Raw genomic sequence first — 19,895 nt, 5'->3', positions numbered from 1 at the left:
GGCTCCTCTCGATGTGGAGGAGCACCGAATCTGCTCTGATTCCTTCCCGGATCAGACCGCCAAGGTCTTTGCTCTCGGCCACCACCCATCAAACATTGCAACCAAACCCTTGTGGTTGAGCTCATGGGAAGAGGGACCCACGTCTCCTCTTTGGGCTGTGCCCAACCGGGCTCCATGTGTTAAAGCCCGGCCAACAGGCGCTCGGCAACGTGCCTCACCTCTGGCCTTGGCTCCAGACTGGGGTCCCGGTGACCCGCGTCCGGGCGACAAAACACTAATTCTATTGGTTTTACTCATCATGTGGGGCATTTGGGGTACACTTTGTCTGGACCCTAACGGGGTTACCCAAGGGGCATGAAGCTTCTTACCACATAACTCCTGGGATGATTGGGACACTCAAACCCCTCCAGTGATCAGTTTGAGTCAATTTATCAAACTTTTCCTTCTTACTTAAGAATGGTTTGACCAACAGGTGCATTACTGTTATATGATACACTGTAAAGTTTATTTTTTTCTGTCAGTGACGGTAAGCAAGTAAGTAAATGTTGCTCTTCTGTATTTGTTCTGAAAGAGTGAAGCCCTCGAGATACTCAACTGTCTGGGGGGGGGGAATCAGCTTGATGATGTCAACATCTATTTGGTTATCTATTGTAGTAGATGAAGTCTATTCCAAGTCTACTCCACACAATGAAATAACAGCTACCATAATTTCTGGACTACAAGCCAGTCCTTTTTTCACACACTTTGAACACAGTGATGCAGCCAAGACACGGCTATTTACCAGCAGGTTTTGAACGGCTAAATTGCTGAAAAGAATAAAACGAGTTAAAGAGAAAATTTGCTTTGAAATGGTAGCGACATTGAGAGTGACAACATAAGAGAAAGTGAGGAAGTGTGTGCCGAGGCTGTTCAATTCCAACACTGAAGATGACTTTACTGGCTTTAGTGTGCATTAGGAAGCTGAAGAATAGCGATCAATGACGTTTCCTTTTTTTTTCCTAAGCAACTGCGTTGCAGCCACTGTTCGACAAAAGCATTTACAAACATACAAAAGCATTGTATGTTATGCTACATGTTCTATTAAAAGTTTTAAAAAATCTTTCCATGTAAATATCTCATGTTTCAATGGAAACCCCTTTCTTTTCAAAGCTAGTTAGAGCGGCTTATATTTAGTAGTCCATAATGTTGTCTGTTGTGCTCAGTAGTCCAGAAATTATAGTAATCCTTGACTTTGTGTGCTACTGACCGCATGCTATTTTTAAATAGAAAGACCTACATGATCTCTCCTCTTTATCTTACAATTATGTAATTAATTGGTGGGAAAGCAGATTCCACTGGAATTGCCTCAAAAGTTTATAATGCACACCTGGTAGTGGTCTTTGTTTTCAAGATTTTTTTTTTCCTTTAACAACAAAAAAAAGATTTAAGATTTATGTGCCACATGTTTCCAGCAGCTTTCTGTATATTAAGCTCATTAAAGAGAAATCTACAGGAAGTGGGTGAGGCACACTCCATTATTTATGGAGGTGTAATTATCTATGGTGTCACAAGCAGGCAGGAATTTACAGGACCCGGTTCTGCATCAGCACAATGGCTAGCTAGGTAATGAAGCGAGCACACCTTCAGGCTTTACAATTCACAATCTGATGCGCTTCACACTTTGCTGTTGCCCGATTCGTCTGCATATCTCACAAAAGGCATGTCAAATTTCCCATATGTCCATATAGTGTCGCTATAAGTACTCAACCTGGTTGTTGCTTTTCTATGACAGGTGCATAGAGAAAAACTCCACAATGCGATCACAAATCGTTAATTTAATTGAAAAAGTGAAACTCGTGTATTGTGTGTTCATTACAGAGTAAGGTATTCAATGTGTGACTTTATAACTGTTAAGACTAAGACTGGCGGCCGGTAATAAATGTAAAAATTTGACAGAAAGTTAAAATATTTCACACAGCTAGCAAAGGAGGATTTTCAACACAGAAATCTTGTTGCCAATCATCTTCTTTGAGAAGACTGCTGACTTGACATTCGTCAAGCAGAGCAACAGATTGACATTGCTAAAGAAGCTGGGTGTTCAGATACCTTTGTCTAAGTATATTGATTGAAAGGTAAGAGGAAGAAAGCGTTTTACCTGGGTGAAGGAGAAAAATGACTGGACTGTTGCCAAAGTCCTCTTTTCAGTTGGAATAACATTTTCCAGTTTATTCACAAATCAAGGTCTCAGAGTCTTGAGGAAGAGCGAAGAGAGACAGAATCCAAGTTGTTTGAAGTCCAGTGTGAAGTGTCCACAGTCGATGATTTGTCATCTGCTGGTTGTTGACTTTCTGTTAAGTCCAAAGTTAGAGCACCATCTACCTGAAAACTTTAAACTTTTATGGAGTTGCTGATTTAATTTTCCAGCAGAACGTGGGATTACTGTTATGTATATAAAAATATATTTAAATATGGTGAGATGCCTCTGCTCTTTCATTGTTGTATAATTACATATATATAATTGCTTATAAGTTGAGCAAGAATAATGATGAAAAAAGTATTCCTAAATTAACATAAGGAGAGGATATTATAACTGTGCCATAATAAGATTGACAAGGCAAAAAAAAAAAAAAGAGTGGAAAAAATAATACACAGAGTTGGAGCAGGGTGTGAACAGAGACAGAAGTCAGTCAAGCTGGCGACTTCTCTCTCTCTCTTGCGTCCAGCCTTTGACTGGGCGTACAGACTTAGCAGCAGCTTCCACAGCAGCTGCTGCAGCAACGATGGGGTCATTTACATATAAATGAAAGTTGCCGATCACACGCTGCTGACCCCATTTATTTTAGCGCACAGACAGACGGGCAGGCAAGGCAAGCGCCAGCGAGTTGCCGAATTACTCCAAATTACCGCATTTCCATCTCCACATCAGCCCTGTCAGGCCTGCAACCATCGTCCCAGCAGTTTTTTTTTTTTTTCCCACTTCCCCCGCTTCTTCCACCACCCACCACCAGGAGTGACTCTAATTGGCAGTGTTGAATTTAAAGGACCTGGCAGTAGCTGAGGCTGTCACCAACCCAGGACAGCACAGCAAAGAAACAACATTGCCAGTGTATCACAGCCTGCCACGGCATTGAACAACATTGCGGAGAGCAACACAGTCAGGTTGGCGCTGTATTCAAACAGCCCGGCAAACTTTGCACATCAAATGACACCGTTCAGCTACAATCTGGCAAGGTGGATGCAACAAGTCTGGTCGTCATCAAGGGCAGACTTACTTAACTGTGCCTTGGCTTTTTCTCGTTTCATTCCTCAAGTTGTGCTATCCAATTAGCTACTTGTTTCTGATCTTGTGTTCATCAACCCTGATTTCTCTTCTCTTGCTTCCATTCCAATGGCATCAGTCCAAGTGAGCATTGGGATGTAAATCCAGAGCCATATGTCCTATTAGCATGTCCATCTCAGCCTTTCCTTACATGTCTCATGTGTTCACACACACACACACACACACACACACACACACACACACACACACACACACACACACACACACACACACACACATACGGGTTTATATGTATTAGCAGGACAATTTTTTCAAACCAGTTTTTTGCAACATTAAACGGACACCCCTTTCCACTTATGCTAGAAAGACGTAGTAAGTTGTCAAAAATCTTGTTTGAGCTACACAACATAGATCTCACTTAAAAATTTAGATACACACATCAGAACTCAAAATATGAGAACCTGATGCAATGCTGTATTAAAAGGACAAAAGATAATGAGGTGCTTGGCTCCGCCCATGACACCAACAGTAATTATCAGGGCCAATTTTATTTATCAGGACCACAGCATACACATACAAAAAACATACAATTTATGTGCATTAAGAAGTCCAAACATGGAAATATGGACTATAACTGGTCCATATTTCTGTGCAGTGCATCTGTCATCCCATGAGATGTCTGAATCATCTAGGGAATCAGGAACATACTCCTCTTCTGATGATGTCACCTCACTTGAACTTTGTTCTGGACAGACCTGTTGATTAAAAACATATTTTGTATACATTGAAAGCATTTCAGCAAGAATATTTCGGTAACACTTTATTTGAAGGGGGGTGAATAAGACTGTCATGACACTGTCATAAACATGACAACACATGTCATGAACATGAATAAGCCTTCATGAATATTTATGACTGTTGTCATAAAGCGTCATTCGGTAAATTATGACACTTTTAATACAAAGTTGACATTATTCAAAATGTCTTTGTTATGACAACTTGACATTAACTAAGAAATCATTACTGTTTAAACTTACCTTTAATAACATGAAGATACCTAATTTTTAAAGTGTAATCAGTAATTCTTTGATAACAAATTTATATCAGTATATGAATACTGAATGATTGTTTCTAAAAAAAAAATTAAAATAAACAATGTCTACCTAATGTATGAACCTGTCAAGTTGAGTATTACACAGGATCCATGTGTCTGTGTGCATCTAAATTTAACTTTCATTCTTTTCTACCTCTAATTTCAAAACTCAGTCTTACACATTTCTACATCTTACATGATAAGTATTATACAAGACCTGTGTGTTTGAAGAGTACTTCATATTATTTTAGTGACTTTATATAAGAATCTAAGTTGGTTGTTGGAGAGCAAAATTACCTCAGGAGGGTTGGTTGAACAGGATCCGCATACATCCATGTCACCAACCTGACACAGTTCATCTTTGGAAATTTGAAATGTAAAGAACACTCAATAAATGTGAGTTTGTTGAAAATGTAGAAAACAGTCCTCCCTATTTCTGCACCTTACATTTTGAGTATTACACAGGACCTGTGTGTATGTGCGTTTCTAAGTGTAATTTTCTATCTTTTCTACTAGTAATGTCAAAACTCAGTTTTCCAAATTTCTGCAACTTACATGATGAGCATTACAAAAGACCTGTGTGTATGTGCCCTCCTAAATGTGACTTTCATTCTTCTTTACTTGTAATTTCAATACTCAGTCCTCCCTATTCCTGCACCTTACATTTTGAGTATTACACAGGACTTGTGTGTATGTGCGCTTCTAAAAGTAATTTTCATTCTTTTCTACCTGTAATTTCAAAACTCAGTTTTTGAAATTTCTGCAACATACCTGATGAGCATTACACAAGACCTTTTTGTATGCATGCTTCTCAATGTACCTTTCATTCTTCTGTACTAGTAATTTCAAAACTCAGTCCTCCTTATTCCTGCACCTTACATTTTGAGTATTACACAGGACTTGTGTGTATGTGCGCTTCTAAAAGTAATTTTCATTCTTTTCTACCTGTAATTTCAAAACTCAGTTTTTGAAATTTCTGCAACATACCTGATGAGCATTACACAAGACCTTTTTGTATGCATGCTTCTCAATGTACCTTTCATTCTTCTGTACTAGTAATTTCAAAACTCAGTCCTCCTTATTCCTGCACCTTACATTTTGAGTATTACACAGGACCTGTGTGTATGTGCGCTTCTAAATGTAGCTTTCATTCTTTTATATGTGTAATTTCAAACCTCAGTTCCCCCCTTTTATGCAGCTTACATATCAAGTGTTACACAAGACTTGTGTGTTTGAACAGTACTTAATATCATATCAAAAACTCTATTTTAGAAAATAAGTTGGTCGTTGGAGACCAAAATTACCTCATGAGGGTTGGTTGAACAGGATCCGCATGAATTCACGTCACCAACCTGACACGGTTCATCTTTGGAAATCTGAAATGTAAAGAACACTTACTGAATATGAGTTTGTTCCCAATTTAGAAAACAGTCCTCCCTATTCCTGCCCATTACATTTTGAGTATTACACAGGACCTGTGTGTATGAGCGCTTCTTTATGCAACTTTCATTCTTCTGTACTTGTAATTTCAAAACGTAGTCCTCCTTATTCCTTCCCCTTACATTTTGAGTATTACACAGGACCTGTGTGTATGAGCGCTTCTAAATGTAACTTTCATTCTTTTGTACATGTAATTTCAAAACTCAGTCCTCCCTTTTTATGTGGCTTACATATCAAGTATTACACAAGACCTGTGTGTTTGAACCGTACTTAACAGTCATCCCCAACCACAGGACCGCGGAGTAGTACGAGTCTGTGGACCAATTGGTACTGGGTCGCACAAGAAAAATATTTACATGTTACGTATTGTCTGAGTCTGGAGGATCCATTATTTTGAAAACCCTTTAACTGGATTCTCTCGGTTACGTCTTGTGCGGCAACATTGAGCCCACAATGAGTAAGAAAGCGATGTCTTTGGAAAGTTTCTTTGGAAAAGCGGAGAAAGACCACAGACAGGAGAGTGGATTTATCCTGAACCTGTAGGTGACTCCCATGTTCCAAGCCCACTCTGCATAATATGCACTGGCTTACTAATGAGGCAATGAAGCTTCAAACTGCTTTGCCATTACACACCAAGCACCCTCTGCATTGGGTGTCATCGTTTCCCAGGTGGGATCATCTCATTGCAGAGAAACAAGCTCAGGACTCCCATTAATTTATAGTTGTGAGTTAAAATTTTCATGAAAATAAATGTTCGTTTTTGTGGCATATTCAAATCTTATTTTGAAGGGATGTGTGAACGTTGCCAGAGCGACCAGAGTCTGAGAGCATTATGGCAGTTATCGAGACGAGAGAAATAGAGCTTGTAAGTCTTAAGTCTGGTTCACACGGCATGATTTTAGGATTCAGACGATTTTCCAAACTTCTGTGACCACAGAGCTGATAAAAGTACAACAGGTTCGTGTGTCCAGCCACATAACAGGAGCAAATCTTGCCATGTGAGCAGGCTTTAGTACAAAATAATGTCACGTTAATTTAATGGATAGCTGAAAAGTTACCGGGTTTATCAACTGTGGTAGCAATTTTGCTCCAACTCCACTCCTCATCATTTCTATGGATATTCTTTGTACGAAATGCTGAATAAACATTCATGCCATTTCCACATATCTTCGATGTCCACCGGACTCATTTGTGCATGTCTGCTCAGCTCTTTGGGATTCCCCTCCATGAGCTACGTCACCGCGCTTTCTGATTGGCTACCTGTCAAGTTCAACAGGTTGAGTTCTAGCTCCCAATCAAGTAAAAACCCTACAAGTTGCTAGAATATGCCTGATTTTAGATCAGAGCAGTCCCAATGTTCCAACGACTGGATGCGATCATGCCACAGATGGCAGGATGAACAGTTACAATTATCGTGAGCAACGTTCTAAGATTGCTGTAAGGGGAAATTAAGGGTAAAAAAAGAACCCGAGCCTCAGAAAAATTGCCAAGTCTTGACCGGTCCGCGGTGATAAAAAGGTTGGGGACCACTGGTACTCAATATAATTTCAAAGACTTTATCTTAGAAAATAAGTTGGTCGTTGGAGACCAAAATTACCTCTGGAGGGTTGGTTGAAATCTGAAATGTAAAGAACACTCACTAAATGTGAGTTTGTTCCCAATGTAGAAAGCAGTCCTCCCTATTCCTGCAGCTTACATATTGAGTATTACACAGGACCTGTGTGTATGCGTGCTTCTCAATGTAACTTTCATTCTTCTGTACTTGTAATTTCAAAACTAAGTCCTCCCTATTCCTGCACATTACATTTTGAGTATTACACAGGACCTGTGTGTATGCATGCTTTTCAATGTAACTTTCATTCTGCTGTACTTGTAATTTCAAAACTCAGTCCTCCCTATTCCTGCACCTTACATTTTGAGTATTACACAGGACCTGTGTGTATGCATGCTTTTCAATGTAACTTTCATTCTGCTGTACTTGTAATTTCAAAACTCAGTCCTCCCTATTCCTGCACCTTACATTTTGAGTATTACACAGGACCTGTGTGTATGCGTGCTTCTCAATGTAACTTTCATTCTTCTGTACTTGTAATTTCAAAACTCAGTCCTCCTTATTCCTGCACCTTACATTTTGAGTATTACACAGAACCTGTGTGTATGCGTGCTTCTCAATGTAACTTTCATTCTTCTGTACTTGTAATTTCAAAACTCAGTCCTCCTTATTCCTGCACCTTACATTTTGAGTATTACACAGGACCTGTGTGTATGTGCGCTTCTCAATGTAACTTTCAGTCTTCTATACTTGTAATTTCAAAAGCCAGTCCTCCACTTTTATGCAGCCAACATATGTAGGATTATACAACACATGTGTGTTTGAACAGTACTTCATATCATTTCAATTACTTTATTTTAGAGAAAAAGTTGGTCGTTGGAGACCAAAATGTGCACTTCTAAATGTAATTTTCATTCTTCTATACTTGTAATTTGAAAACTCAGTCCTCCCTTTTTATGCAACCAACAAATCTAGTACTACACAACACCTATGTGTTTGTACTCTACGTAATGTCATTTCAATTACTTTAATTTAGAGAATAAGTTGGTCATTGGAGACCAAAATTACCTCAGGAGGGTTGGTTGAACAGAATCCACATGCATCCATGTCACCAGCCTGACACAGTTCATCTTCGGAAATCTGAAATGTAAAGAACACTCACTAAATGTTTGTTCCCAATATAGAAAACAGTCCTCCCTATTCCTGCACCTTACATTTTGAGTATTACACAGAACCTGTGTGTATGCGTGCTTCTCAATGTAACTTTCATTCTTCTGTACTTGTAATTTCAAAACTCAGTCCTCCTTATTCCTGCACCTTACATTTTGAGTATTACACAGGACCTGTGTGTATGTGCGCTTCTAAATGTAATTTTCATTCTTCTATACTTGTAATTTCAAAACGCAGTCCTCCCTTTTTATGCAGCTAACATATCTAATATTACACAACACATGTGTGTTTGAACAATACTTAATATCATTTCAATTACTTTATTTTAGAGAGTAAGTTGGTCATTGGAGACCAAAATTACCTCTGGAGGGTTGGTTGAACAGGATCCGCATGCGTCCACATCACCAACCTGACAGTTCATCTTTGGAAATCTGAAATGAAGGGATGTACACTGAATGAGTCCATACTTCTCAATAGAAAAATGAAGTCCACCTACTGTATGTGCTTGTCCACTTCTTGTTTTCAACTATAATGAAACCCTGTACTACAACTTGACATATCCTTCAAATATGTCTTCAGTGCTACTTGAATGATTTTTGATAGTATTTTCACACTTATAAGCACCTTTCTTCTCCATGGCCAGTCAAAATCACCATAATTATAAGTGATTTCTTCCCCTGGACCAATATATTTGAGTGCAAATAAACAGATGAGGTCTTCCATCCACTCTTTTAACTTTCATTTTGCTGTTTGGGTTCATCTGATCATTTACCAGCCTCCCCAATCATCCATCCTCTCTGGCAACATCAACACTAAAATATTAAGTATGAAAATAAGAATAATTATACCATGCAAGGGAAAGGATTTTGCATATTTGGTGTTTGCATGTCAGAAGGATATTCCTCTACCAACTAAAACTACTTTTACTGATGAAGCTGAAAATGTTTACATCACTGTATTTAGATGTAAAATAAAAACACAACAACCTTGAAACAGTCGCATACCAAAGCTTTTGTCCATTGAAGTTGAAATCAAACATAAGAACCTCGAGTGTATCATGGTAAACTTTCAGTCGGTTTTCTTGTTCCTTTCTACTTATGACTTCTCTGTACTCAATAAGGAAATCTGCTTTTTGAACACACCCCAACCTGTAGGTACACATAATAAGTAGGATAAACTTTAAACAATGCAGATATATCAAATAGTAGCAATTGAAATTAACATTTTTCAATATCAGTTAATTGATCTAATTGGATGTCTTTCTGTGGTTACTTAAACATTTTTTGTCAACTGAATGCAACTCATTATTTTGTACTTGTAATTTCAAAACTCAGTCCTCCATATATTTGTTGAGGACAGTTACAAGTACCTGGGAATACCACAAGCAAATGGCAACCTCGATGAGGTCACAAGGAAAGGAGCCACAGTCAAATACCTCCAATGAATAAGGCAAGTCCTGAGAAGCCAGCTCAATGGCAAGAACAAGATCCATGCAATAAACACCTATGCCTTACCAGTAATCAGATACCCTGCTGGAATAATTAGCTGGCCAATGGAAGAGATAAAGGCCACGGATATTAAGACTTGGAAGCTACTAACCATGCATGGAGGGTTCCACCCCAAATCAAGCACCCTGAGACTGTACACAAGCCGTAAGGAAGGAGGCAGAGGACTAGCAAGTGTGAGAGCCACTGTCCAGGATGAAACATCCAAGATCCATAAATACATCAAGGACAAAGCCTCAACAGACGATGTGCTCAGCGAATGTCTCAGGCAATGGGGAACAGAGGACGAGGTGCTAGAGGTACCATCATGGGAGGACAAGCCCCTACATGGGATGTACCACCGACAAATAACTGAAGTGGCTGATATCAGGAAATCCTACCAATGGCTGGAAAAAGCTGGACTCAAGGACAGCACAGAGGCCCTCATCCTGGCTGCCCAGGAACAGGCCCTAAACACCAGAGCAATAGAGGCTCAGATCTACCACACCAGACAAGACCCAAGGTGTAGGTTGTGCAAGGAGGCCCCTGAGACAGTCCAGGACATAACAGCAGGGTGCAAGATGCTGGCAGGGAAAGCATACATGTAACGACATAACCAAGTGGCGAGCATAGTGTACAGAAACATCTGTGCAGAATATGGACTGGAAGCCCCAAGATCGAAGTGGGGAACACCCCCAAAGGTGGTGGAGAATGACCGAGCTAAGATCTTGCGGGACTTCCAGAACCAGATAGACAAGATGGTAATGGAGAACCAACCGGACATTGTGGTGGTGGATAAAGAACAGAGGAAAGTTGTTGTGGTGGATGTAGCAATACCAAGTGACTACAACATCAGGAAAAAGGAGCATGAGAAACTGGAGAAATACCAGGGCCTCAGAGAGGAACTGGAAAAGACCTGGAAGGTGAAGACCACAGTGGTGCCTGTGGTCATCGGGGCCCTCGGGGCAGTCACCCCCAAACTGGAGCAGTGGCTAAAACAGATCCCAGGAACAACATCAGACAGCTCAGTCCAGAAATGTCCAGTTCTAGGCACAGCCAAGATACTGCGCAGAACCCTCAAGCTCCCAGGTCTCTGGTAGAGGACCCAAGCTCAGAGGATGAAAGAGACCACCCACGGACGATGAGAAGGATATATATATATATATATATATCCATGTTTTCATGGATATATGGATATATATATGGATATATGTGCCTTACCAGTAATCAGATACCCTGCCGGAATAATTAGCTGGCCAATGGAAGAGATGAAGGCCACAGATGTTAAGACTTGGAAGCTACTAACCATGCATGGAGGGTTCCACCCCAAATCCAGCACCCTGAGACTGTACACAAGCCGTAAGGAAGGAGGCAGAGGACTAGTGAGTGTGAGAACCACTGTCCAGGATGAAACATCCAAGATCCATAAATACATCAGGGAAAAAGCCTCAACGGACGATGTGCTCAGCGAATGTCTCAGGCAATGGGGAACAGAGGACGAGGTGCTGGAGGAACCATCATGGGAGGACAGGCCCCTACATGGGATGTACCACCGACAAATAACTGAAGTGGCTGATATCAGGAAATCCTACCAATGGCTGGAAAAAGCTGGACTCAAGGACAGCACAGAGGCCCTCATCCTGGCTGCCCAGGAACAGGCCCTAAACACCAGAGCAATAGAGGCTCAGATCTACCACACCAGACAAGACCCAAGGTGTAGGTTGTGCAAGGAGGCCTCTGAGACAGTCCAGCACATAACAGCAGGGTGCAAGATGCTGGCAGGGAAAGCATACATGGAACGACATAACCAAGTGGCGGGCATAGTGTACAGAAACATCTGTTCAGACTGGAAGCCCCGAGATCGAAGTGTGGAACACCCCCAAAGGTGGTGGAGAATGACCGAGCTAAGATCCTGTGGGACTTCCAGATCCAGACAGACAAGATGGTAATGGCGAACCAACCGGACATTGTAGCGGTGGATAAAGAACAGAGGAAAGCCGTTGTGGTGGATGTAGCAATACCAAGTGACTACAACATCAGGAAAAAGGAGCATGAGAAACTGGAGAAATACCAGGGCCTCAGAGAGGAACTGGAAAAGACCTGGAAGGTGAAGACCACAGTGGTGCCAGTGGTCATCGGGGCCCTCGGGGCAGTCACCCCCAAACTGGAGCAGTGGCTAAAACAGATCCCAGGAACAACATCAGACATCTCAGTCCAGAAATGTGCAGTTCTAGGCACAGCCAAGATACTGCGCAGAACCCTCAAGCTCCCAGGCCTCTGGTAGAGGACCCAAGCTCAGAGGATGAAAGAGAGGGTGAGAAGGGAATTTTTTTTTTAAATTTTATATACATACGCTTCTATTGTATTTTGAGCAGTTGCTTGTCTCCTTCGGAATAAGAAAGATGTTCTGATTATAATGATCATCGATCATGATCTATGCTAATAATGTGCAGTATAAAAATAGTTTAAAAGTGAAAAAGTAAAACAAAAGAAAAAAAATGATCATTTAATAAACTCTGGAATCCTGTGCATAATATAGTCACAACTCACCTTTAAATGAATTGAGGTATTTTACATCAAATCCTTCATCTTCACCTAAGGAGCAATAACTGGAATCATGTTTGCTCTCTGAGACCTTGTTATTGACATCTCCTGCAAAGATCAGAGAATACAACATGATACTGTACACCAGGGGTGTCAAACTCCAGGCCTCGAGGGCCAGGGTACTGCAACTTTTAGATGTTTGTCTGGTCTAAAACACCTTAAGTATATGACTGAATTAGCTTCTCAGTGCAATCAAGTTGATGACCACCCCATTTTATCCAGCCATGTGGCATCAGAAACACATCTAAAAGTTGCTGGACACCAGCCCTTAAGACCTTGAGTTTGACACCCCTGCTGTACACAATATGATTTGATGTTATTGTATGTGAAAATGTACTGAAGTACACAGTACTACATAATTGACTTTCTATTGACAGATTCTCAAAATCTTCAAATATTAAAACATTATCTTAATACTAATGATTATTACCTAGGATCATTTGTGCCTGTGAAATAATATCACTCACTGATATACAGAAAATGACCAAATACAGTTTTATCTAATTCTGGAGTGAGCCACCTTCCCTTTAAACTCTGGTACACTGACTAACATGGTTGGTAATTACTAGCTAAAATGCTGCAAATCAAATGCTTTGGTGTATCCAAGCATCAAGTAACCTACAACATTCAGCAAAATTACAAAACTATATGTACTTAAATGTCTTAAGAGATTCTGTATGAGTCTTACCTCTTTCTCCACGCAAAACAAATGAAACAAGTTCAATTAATACTAATGGCTTGCACCTGGACTTGACGGATTGTACCACGTTGACAGAGGAGGAGGGGTACAACAAAAGGATTATTCCATTTTGTTTCTGAAGCACACAAGGTCTGATTTTTTTCAGGAACAAGAAAATTTTGAGTAATATTTTCTAACTTTCATTCAATATTTCAAAGTTAAATAGTTTATCATACATTTTTCTTTAATTAAGAGGCAACAGTTAGATGGTATCTCCCACCAGCAATGTTGTCACTTCCTTTAATCATTTCTGTTCAATCAATTAATCATGTTTATTTGTATAGCACATTTCAGCAGCAGGGCAGTTCAAAACACTTTATATCATAAAAACAAAAACTGTTGTCTAATGGCAGACACAACACCTGCAGAAAAAGATTGGCTGATGTACCTGCCAATAGACAATTTAGACTACCTAGACAATCTGCATGTATGCAGAGTAGAGACATTGAGATAACGACAAAATATCAATCTTTAAATTTTTGTCTTAACAGTAACATAAATAATCATGATATTTTTGGCACTTTAAATATTTTTTAAATAAACGATTTTTATTTTTATATTTCTAATTCTGTATTACTCCATGACTGGTTATCCCTTCTTTCAAATTCAAAAATACTTCATTGATCCTTGGTCTTCACAGTATATTAGCAGTTCCCAAAGGTGTGCTTCTCTGTATCAAGAGGTCTGATCTATCTCCAGGTATTTGTTTGAGCCAGTCTTCCAGTTTAGGGGTCATTACCCCAAGGGTTTCAGTGACCACAAGCACTACTGTTGCTTTCACCTTCCACATTTTTTGTAATCTCCTAAGACCCAAACTCTCACATGGAGTGCATTATTAATTCATCTATGGGCTGATTGGGACCTAATGATTCCAAAAACAAAGAATTATTGTTTTACATGATATGTGGACAACATTTTTCTCAGAAAAATACTTATTCATTTTAAATCACCATGTTTAGCACCATGGTAAATATATGCAGTTGCTAACTTTTGTAAACTTACACAACAAAAGAAACACTGAACATCTTGAGTCTAACCTGTAATGTGTTATAATCTTCCACCACCACCAAGTCATAAAATAATGGCCTAACATGTGGACACCAGACCCCATCTAGAGCAAAATTTAGTATTGTGGACTAGACAGCCCAAAATAAGTCAACCACTCAAGTTCTAGGAGGATGATGGGGTTTTTTAGCCTTTGGTATTTCTCTAGTTTTTTTCTGTACCTTCTGTTCATTCAGGATAGCTACATCATAACAACTGCTTTGCTCTGCTGCTCAATGATCACCATGTTCAGTTGGTTTGCTTTTCCCATTTTGTCTTCCTGTATATGGAAGGCCCACAGGATCTTAGCTTGTTCGTTTTCTACCACTTTGTGTGGCATTTCCCATTTTAACGAGGTGTGTTCAAGGTTATATTCCCTTCAGATGTTTCTTCACACTATACTGGGTACTTGGTTGTGGCGGTTGTGGTTCTGTCATTGGACTTGCCTTACTATTTGTACAGTGGCTTTCTAAAGTATCCATAGCCCTTGAACTTGAATTTCCAGTTTTGTCACAACTGGAAATATATTTTCACAGAATTTTATGGGAAAGACAAACACAAAGTGGTATATACTTGTGAAGTAGAAACAAAACTAAACATGATTCATAACAGTTTTTACAAATAAAAGCTAAAAAGTGCGGTGTGCAAAAGTGTTCAGCCCCCTTTCCCTGAATGCAGCCAATTGCCTTCAGAAGTTGCCTGATGACTGCAAATGGTAAAAAAATTCAACTCCTCTATGACTGCCTCAAAAGTTGGCTAAGAGAATATTGGGGAACAAACAGCATCATGAAGTCCACGGAACACACCAGACAGGTCAGGGATAAAGTTGTGGAGAAGCTTAAAGCAGGCTTAGGCCATCTCACAGAGTACTGTTCCACAAATCATCTGGAAATGGAAAGAGCAAATCACACAGCTGTGAACCTACCAAGAAAAGGCCATCCACCTAAACTTACAGGCTGAACAAGAAGAGCACTGATCAGAGATACAGCCAAGAGGTTCATGGTGGCTCTGGATGAAATGCAGAGATATTTCTGAAATGCAGTATAGTATAACTATTAGTCATGCACTGCAAAAATGTGGTTTTATGGAAGAGTGGCAATAGAAAAGCCATTGTATAAAGAAAACTATAAGAAGTCCCATTTGCAGTTTGCCAGAAGCCATATTGGGATACAGCAAAAACGATAAGACAAGACCAAAATTTAACTTTCTGGGAAAAATGCAGAGCACTATTTGTAGCGGAGAACAAACACTGCACATAACTCTGAACACACCTTCCCCACTGACAAAAATGGTGGTGGCAGCATCATGCTCTGAGGGTGCTTCTTTTCTTCAGGGACAGGGAAGATTGTTAGAGTTGATTGTAAGATGGATTGAGCCAAATACAGGGAAATCTTGGAAGAAAACCTGAACACTCCTGAACCTGGAGTCTGCAAAAGACTTGAGGCTGGGGCAGAGGTTCACCTTCCAGCAGGACAATTACCCTAAACATAAAGCCAGATCTACAATGGAATGGTATAAATAAAAACATATTTCTGTGTTAGAATGGCAAAGTCAAAGTCTAGACATAAACTCAGTGGAGAATCTTTGGCAAGATCTGAAAACTGCTGTCAAGTCAATTTTATTTGTATAGCACATTTCAGCTGCAAGGCAGTTCAAAGTGCTTTACATCAAAGGACTAAAAAGTGATAAAATTAACATACATTTACCGTAAAAAAAGAAAAACATAGAAATTAAATTCAAAGTAAAATCAAAATTAAAATCATATACATTAATTATATTGATACATGTACCAATGATTAAGATTTAGAAACAACTGTAAATTGTTGTTTTTTTGGGGGTGGGGGTGGGGGGGTGTTGCCTTGATTTAAAGGAATTCAGCTGTGTTGCAGTTTTCTGTAAGTTTATTCAAGATTTATGGTGCACTGAAGCTAAGTTCTGCTTCAAAATGCTTGGTTCTGGTTCTGAGGATGCAGAGCAGACCAGAATCAACAAACTGTTAGCAGTAGTTTGGTGAAAAAAATGGCTCTCTTATGGTTTATATTTATTTTAATCCACACACTTATTCCACACACGTATTATTCATAATATTTTAAATAAAAAATATTTGATCAAAAATATATATTAATTTCTGTATATTTTTAGGTGCCACATACACCTTTTGTCCAATGTAAGGTTGGACAAAAGGTTGGGTTTAGGCATCCAACTAACCTTTATAAAATATTCAGTCTTATAGCACAGAGTAATCATATTTCCAACTCATCCCCAGTGTAAGAGTTGGCAATTTACACACAATTCATGTGTGTAAACAGCGACGTGAATTAGAAAGACACTGTAGTAATTAGCGGGACCTTCCGGCAGACAACCAATCAGAACAAGAGCTTGTGTGAATATTCATAAGGTCCTGCTATTACACAGAGTTGCCACCGGGGGCACTGTGGCGATACACAAATTATACACAAAATCTGGTTTATGTGTATTAAACGGACATCTCGTTTTTTTTGCATTTTTGGGGTTATTGGACCAATAGAAACCTTTCTACGCTTTTAGATTTTTGTCAAAATTAGCAGGACACCGCCCCTGTCCCGTTAATTCAAAATGTCCTGCTAGTGTTGCGTGTATTCTGACGAAATGTCCTGCTAAACCACATATACCAACGCACACACACACACACACACACAAAAACAAAACACCATTCCTAACTAAGGAACCCTACATTTGAAGGTTTTACAAGACAGATTAATGCTACAAATCCTAATGTGACAGCTGTGTCCTTTTCCAGCCAAATAGTGAGGTATCTCAGTGCAGAACACAGAACTATTTCCCTCTTTTCCTGAAAAAGAGCAATGAACCCTCCTGGGGGAAAGCAGCAAAGCTAGTCCTGTAGCTGTATTATTTAGGTGGTAAAACAGCCTTTCTCCCCACTTATTTTTCTCTCCGCTGTCTTATTCTTGGCTGACCAACCACACACCCTTATTAGTTCATTAAAAGGAGTCTGCCGCCAACACAATCCTCACATAGGTATGAGCAAGGGGAAGGAACCGAAAGGAGGATATGAAAAGAGAAAAAGTCCAGACACCTCTCTCTAATTATCTGAGATTGATGCAACCAATGAACATCCTTGTAATCAGTGTTGTTTTTATTTGTTTAATGGTAGGACAGGGATCACAGGCAGGCTGACCCACTGTGATCATTAACAGTATTAATGCAGGCAGAGGCATTAGCAACTCCTCTCTGCTTGCCTGCTCTGGAAACAAATGTTTCCATGTTATTTTGTCAATGGATATGCCTGTGTGTACTCCCTGCTTCTTGTCCGGATGTGTTTACATCGCTGAGGACCGAAATTAGCCAACCATCTATGCCCATCTGGATTCACTTATTAAGATGGATGTTGCTGTGTACGGGATCACTCCAGAGTGGAGCTCACGCACTTTTGCTGACAATGTGACTGTAAATAGATGCTTTTTGCAGAGTGGCTGCTATACTCCTGATTAGTGACGTAAAAGTTTTCATTGTTTTCATTAAACATAATGGCTTGGGATGTTTTGTTTTAGCTTTTTTTTGGGGTGTGATTCTGAGGTAATTTGAGTAACAAAAATACAAATAGAGTATCTCTCCCCTGGATACGATTTTTATGTAAAAAGATGACATAATAAATGATTTTGAATCTTTTTTCCCCACACATAATGTAACATATGATCTAGTAGAAGTAAAACAATCAAAAATAAAATAACAATTACCATGTTGTCTGCACACCCTTCTACTACGACTTAAACATAATTTTGAATAAATCTTACCATTCAGTCTTCTTTGGTTGCAGTCTTTCAGCTCCCCACTCCATGACTTCATGTTATTTGCCTGCCTTGAGGAAGTTCTCCTAATCCACCAGTTTGTGATGGATTATGCCTCATCAGTTGACCCACTAGGATCTTTTGTTAGACTTAGTTCTGGAACCATTCTAAGCCAATCCATTTTGTCATGTTCCACAAAGTCATTCTTTTATTGATTGATTTTTGGAAATGGAAGTCCTACTGGTATCTACAATGGCAGATAGAGGTTGAAGGGCCAAAATAATTAGTTTTCCTTCTGTAATCCTGTTAGCCTTCCTGTTATCTGCTGAAGCACCTCTGCACAGCTCCTCTGTAAGTCACTGAGTGTTGCTTCCAGAGTTTTCCCCCATTAATCATTACAGTAACAATTCAACATGACTCTCAACACTCTAAATGTTTGCACTAGAATAACAGAGATGAATTGTGTTTTTTTTCTCACCATGAAAAAACTGTATTATGCAGCTGACTAATTTTGAATCAGATTTGTGTAGCAAACAAACTGTTCAGACAGCAGGCTGCCATGTCAGCCTCTGCCCAAAACATAAAACTTTAAACACACACGCTCATGTAAACCAAATGTTTGAAGGTCATACTAGCACAGGTTATCATTACAACAAGGTGTCCTGTCTACATTAATGCTGGATACAGTTCAGATTTAATAAAGTAATTCACAAAAGAAATCCATTTTGTAGAGCAAATCTGACCTGAAACATGTAGGCAATTTCATTCTCTGTATGGTATGCCTGAAATGCCAACACAGAATACAGGAAGGAAAAAAACAACAAAAAAACTTTGAATAATCTGTAAGATTTCTAAATATGTTTCTTTTTCAAACTTTGCAGTGTTCAAATCTAGTTGTAATATACATCTACTTTTATAAAAAAAAAAAAAAATTTATTTGTATTTTTAGCAACCAGGTGTGCTATTGACTGTGAATGAAATCAGCCAACAATAATCTGAAAAAAAAAGCAACAGAATCATTCCACGTGAAACAGGTAGAGAATCAATGACCTCAAAATGATCCAAAAATGGTGTTGGTGTTGGGTCAGACACCGATCTTGAATTGTATCAGACCAAGCTAAAATTACTACCTTTTCTGTATGGATGGCATTAAATGTCGAGCGATTCAGGGTACATTATTATTACATATGGTAAACTAGAGATTATTGGTTGACTAGCATTGTCACTAACTTATCGTTTTGATCCTGTCTTTTAAGTTTGAATCCAAAGAATAAAACATGAGCATATATATATATTTTTTTGGCATGTGTAAGCCTGGGGAACTGTGTAATGAAGTGTCAGTTTTAAACTAATTAAAACTCTTCTCTAAAACAGTTTTCACACATCAGTACCAAGCATGTTTAGAAAAATGTGTGGGCAATTTGATGCAGCCTTTCTCCACAGCTGCTCCTCACACATGCTCTTCACAGTGAGAGATTTTCTGCAGGAGATGTGCTCCTTCGGTGGAGACTGCAAAGGAAGGCAATGACAGAGAGAGCCTGTTAGAAGAGCGCAGGAGTCAGGACATGTTGCAAAAAAAAAAAAAAAAAAAAAAAAAAATGCCAGTGGAGGGAATGGCAGTGTTTCCTTTACAGCATATCAAGAAGGGTGGTGGAGTCTCCTTCATGACTGTTTGTGATCCTGATTGTGAGGAACATAGAACTGAATATATTTACAATGTTG

At 39.4% G+C, this 19,895-nt stretch overlaps 1 protein-coding gene and 1 long non-coding RNA gene across 3 annotated transcripts in view; one reads left to right on the top strand and one right to left on the bottom strand.

The window, feature by feature from the left end:
• Window positions 1–19,895, top strand: part of celf5a (cugbp, Elav-like family member 5a) — a 254,442-nt gene that overhangs the window by 109,903 nt on the left and 124,644 nt on the right. The gene's annotated exons all lie outside the window — the stretch shown is intronic.
• Window positions 3,761–8,477, bottom strand: LOC148159923 (uncharacterized). Of its 2 annotated transcripts, XR_015762662.1 has the most exons (3): window positions 8,413–8,477; window positions 4,650–5,728; window positions 3,761–4,014 (listed from the first exon to the last, which is right to left on the bottom strand). It is a non-coding gene; the product is annotated as an uncharacterized LOC148159923 (long non-coding RNA). The 2 variants fall into 2 exon arrangements; XR_015762661.1 differs by having other exon boundaries at window positions 3,761–5,728.

This window comes from Poecilia mexicana, unplaced genomic scaffold, assembly GCF_051168715.1.
Source record: "Poecilia mexicana isolate PSO_F unplaced genomic scaffold, ASM5116871v1 scaffold_4, whole genome shotgun sequence".
Taxonomy (NCBI): domain Eukaryota; kingdom Metazoa; phylum Chordata; class Actinopteri; order Cyprinodontiformes; family Poeciliidae; genus Poecilia; species Poecilia mexicana.
Note: the sequence above shows the minus strand (reverse complement) of the source record. Positions and strands in the feature narration are given on the sequence as shown.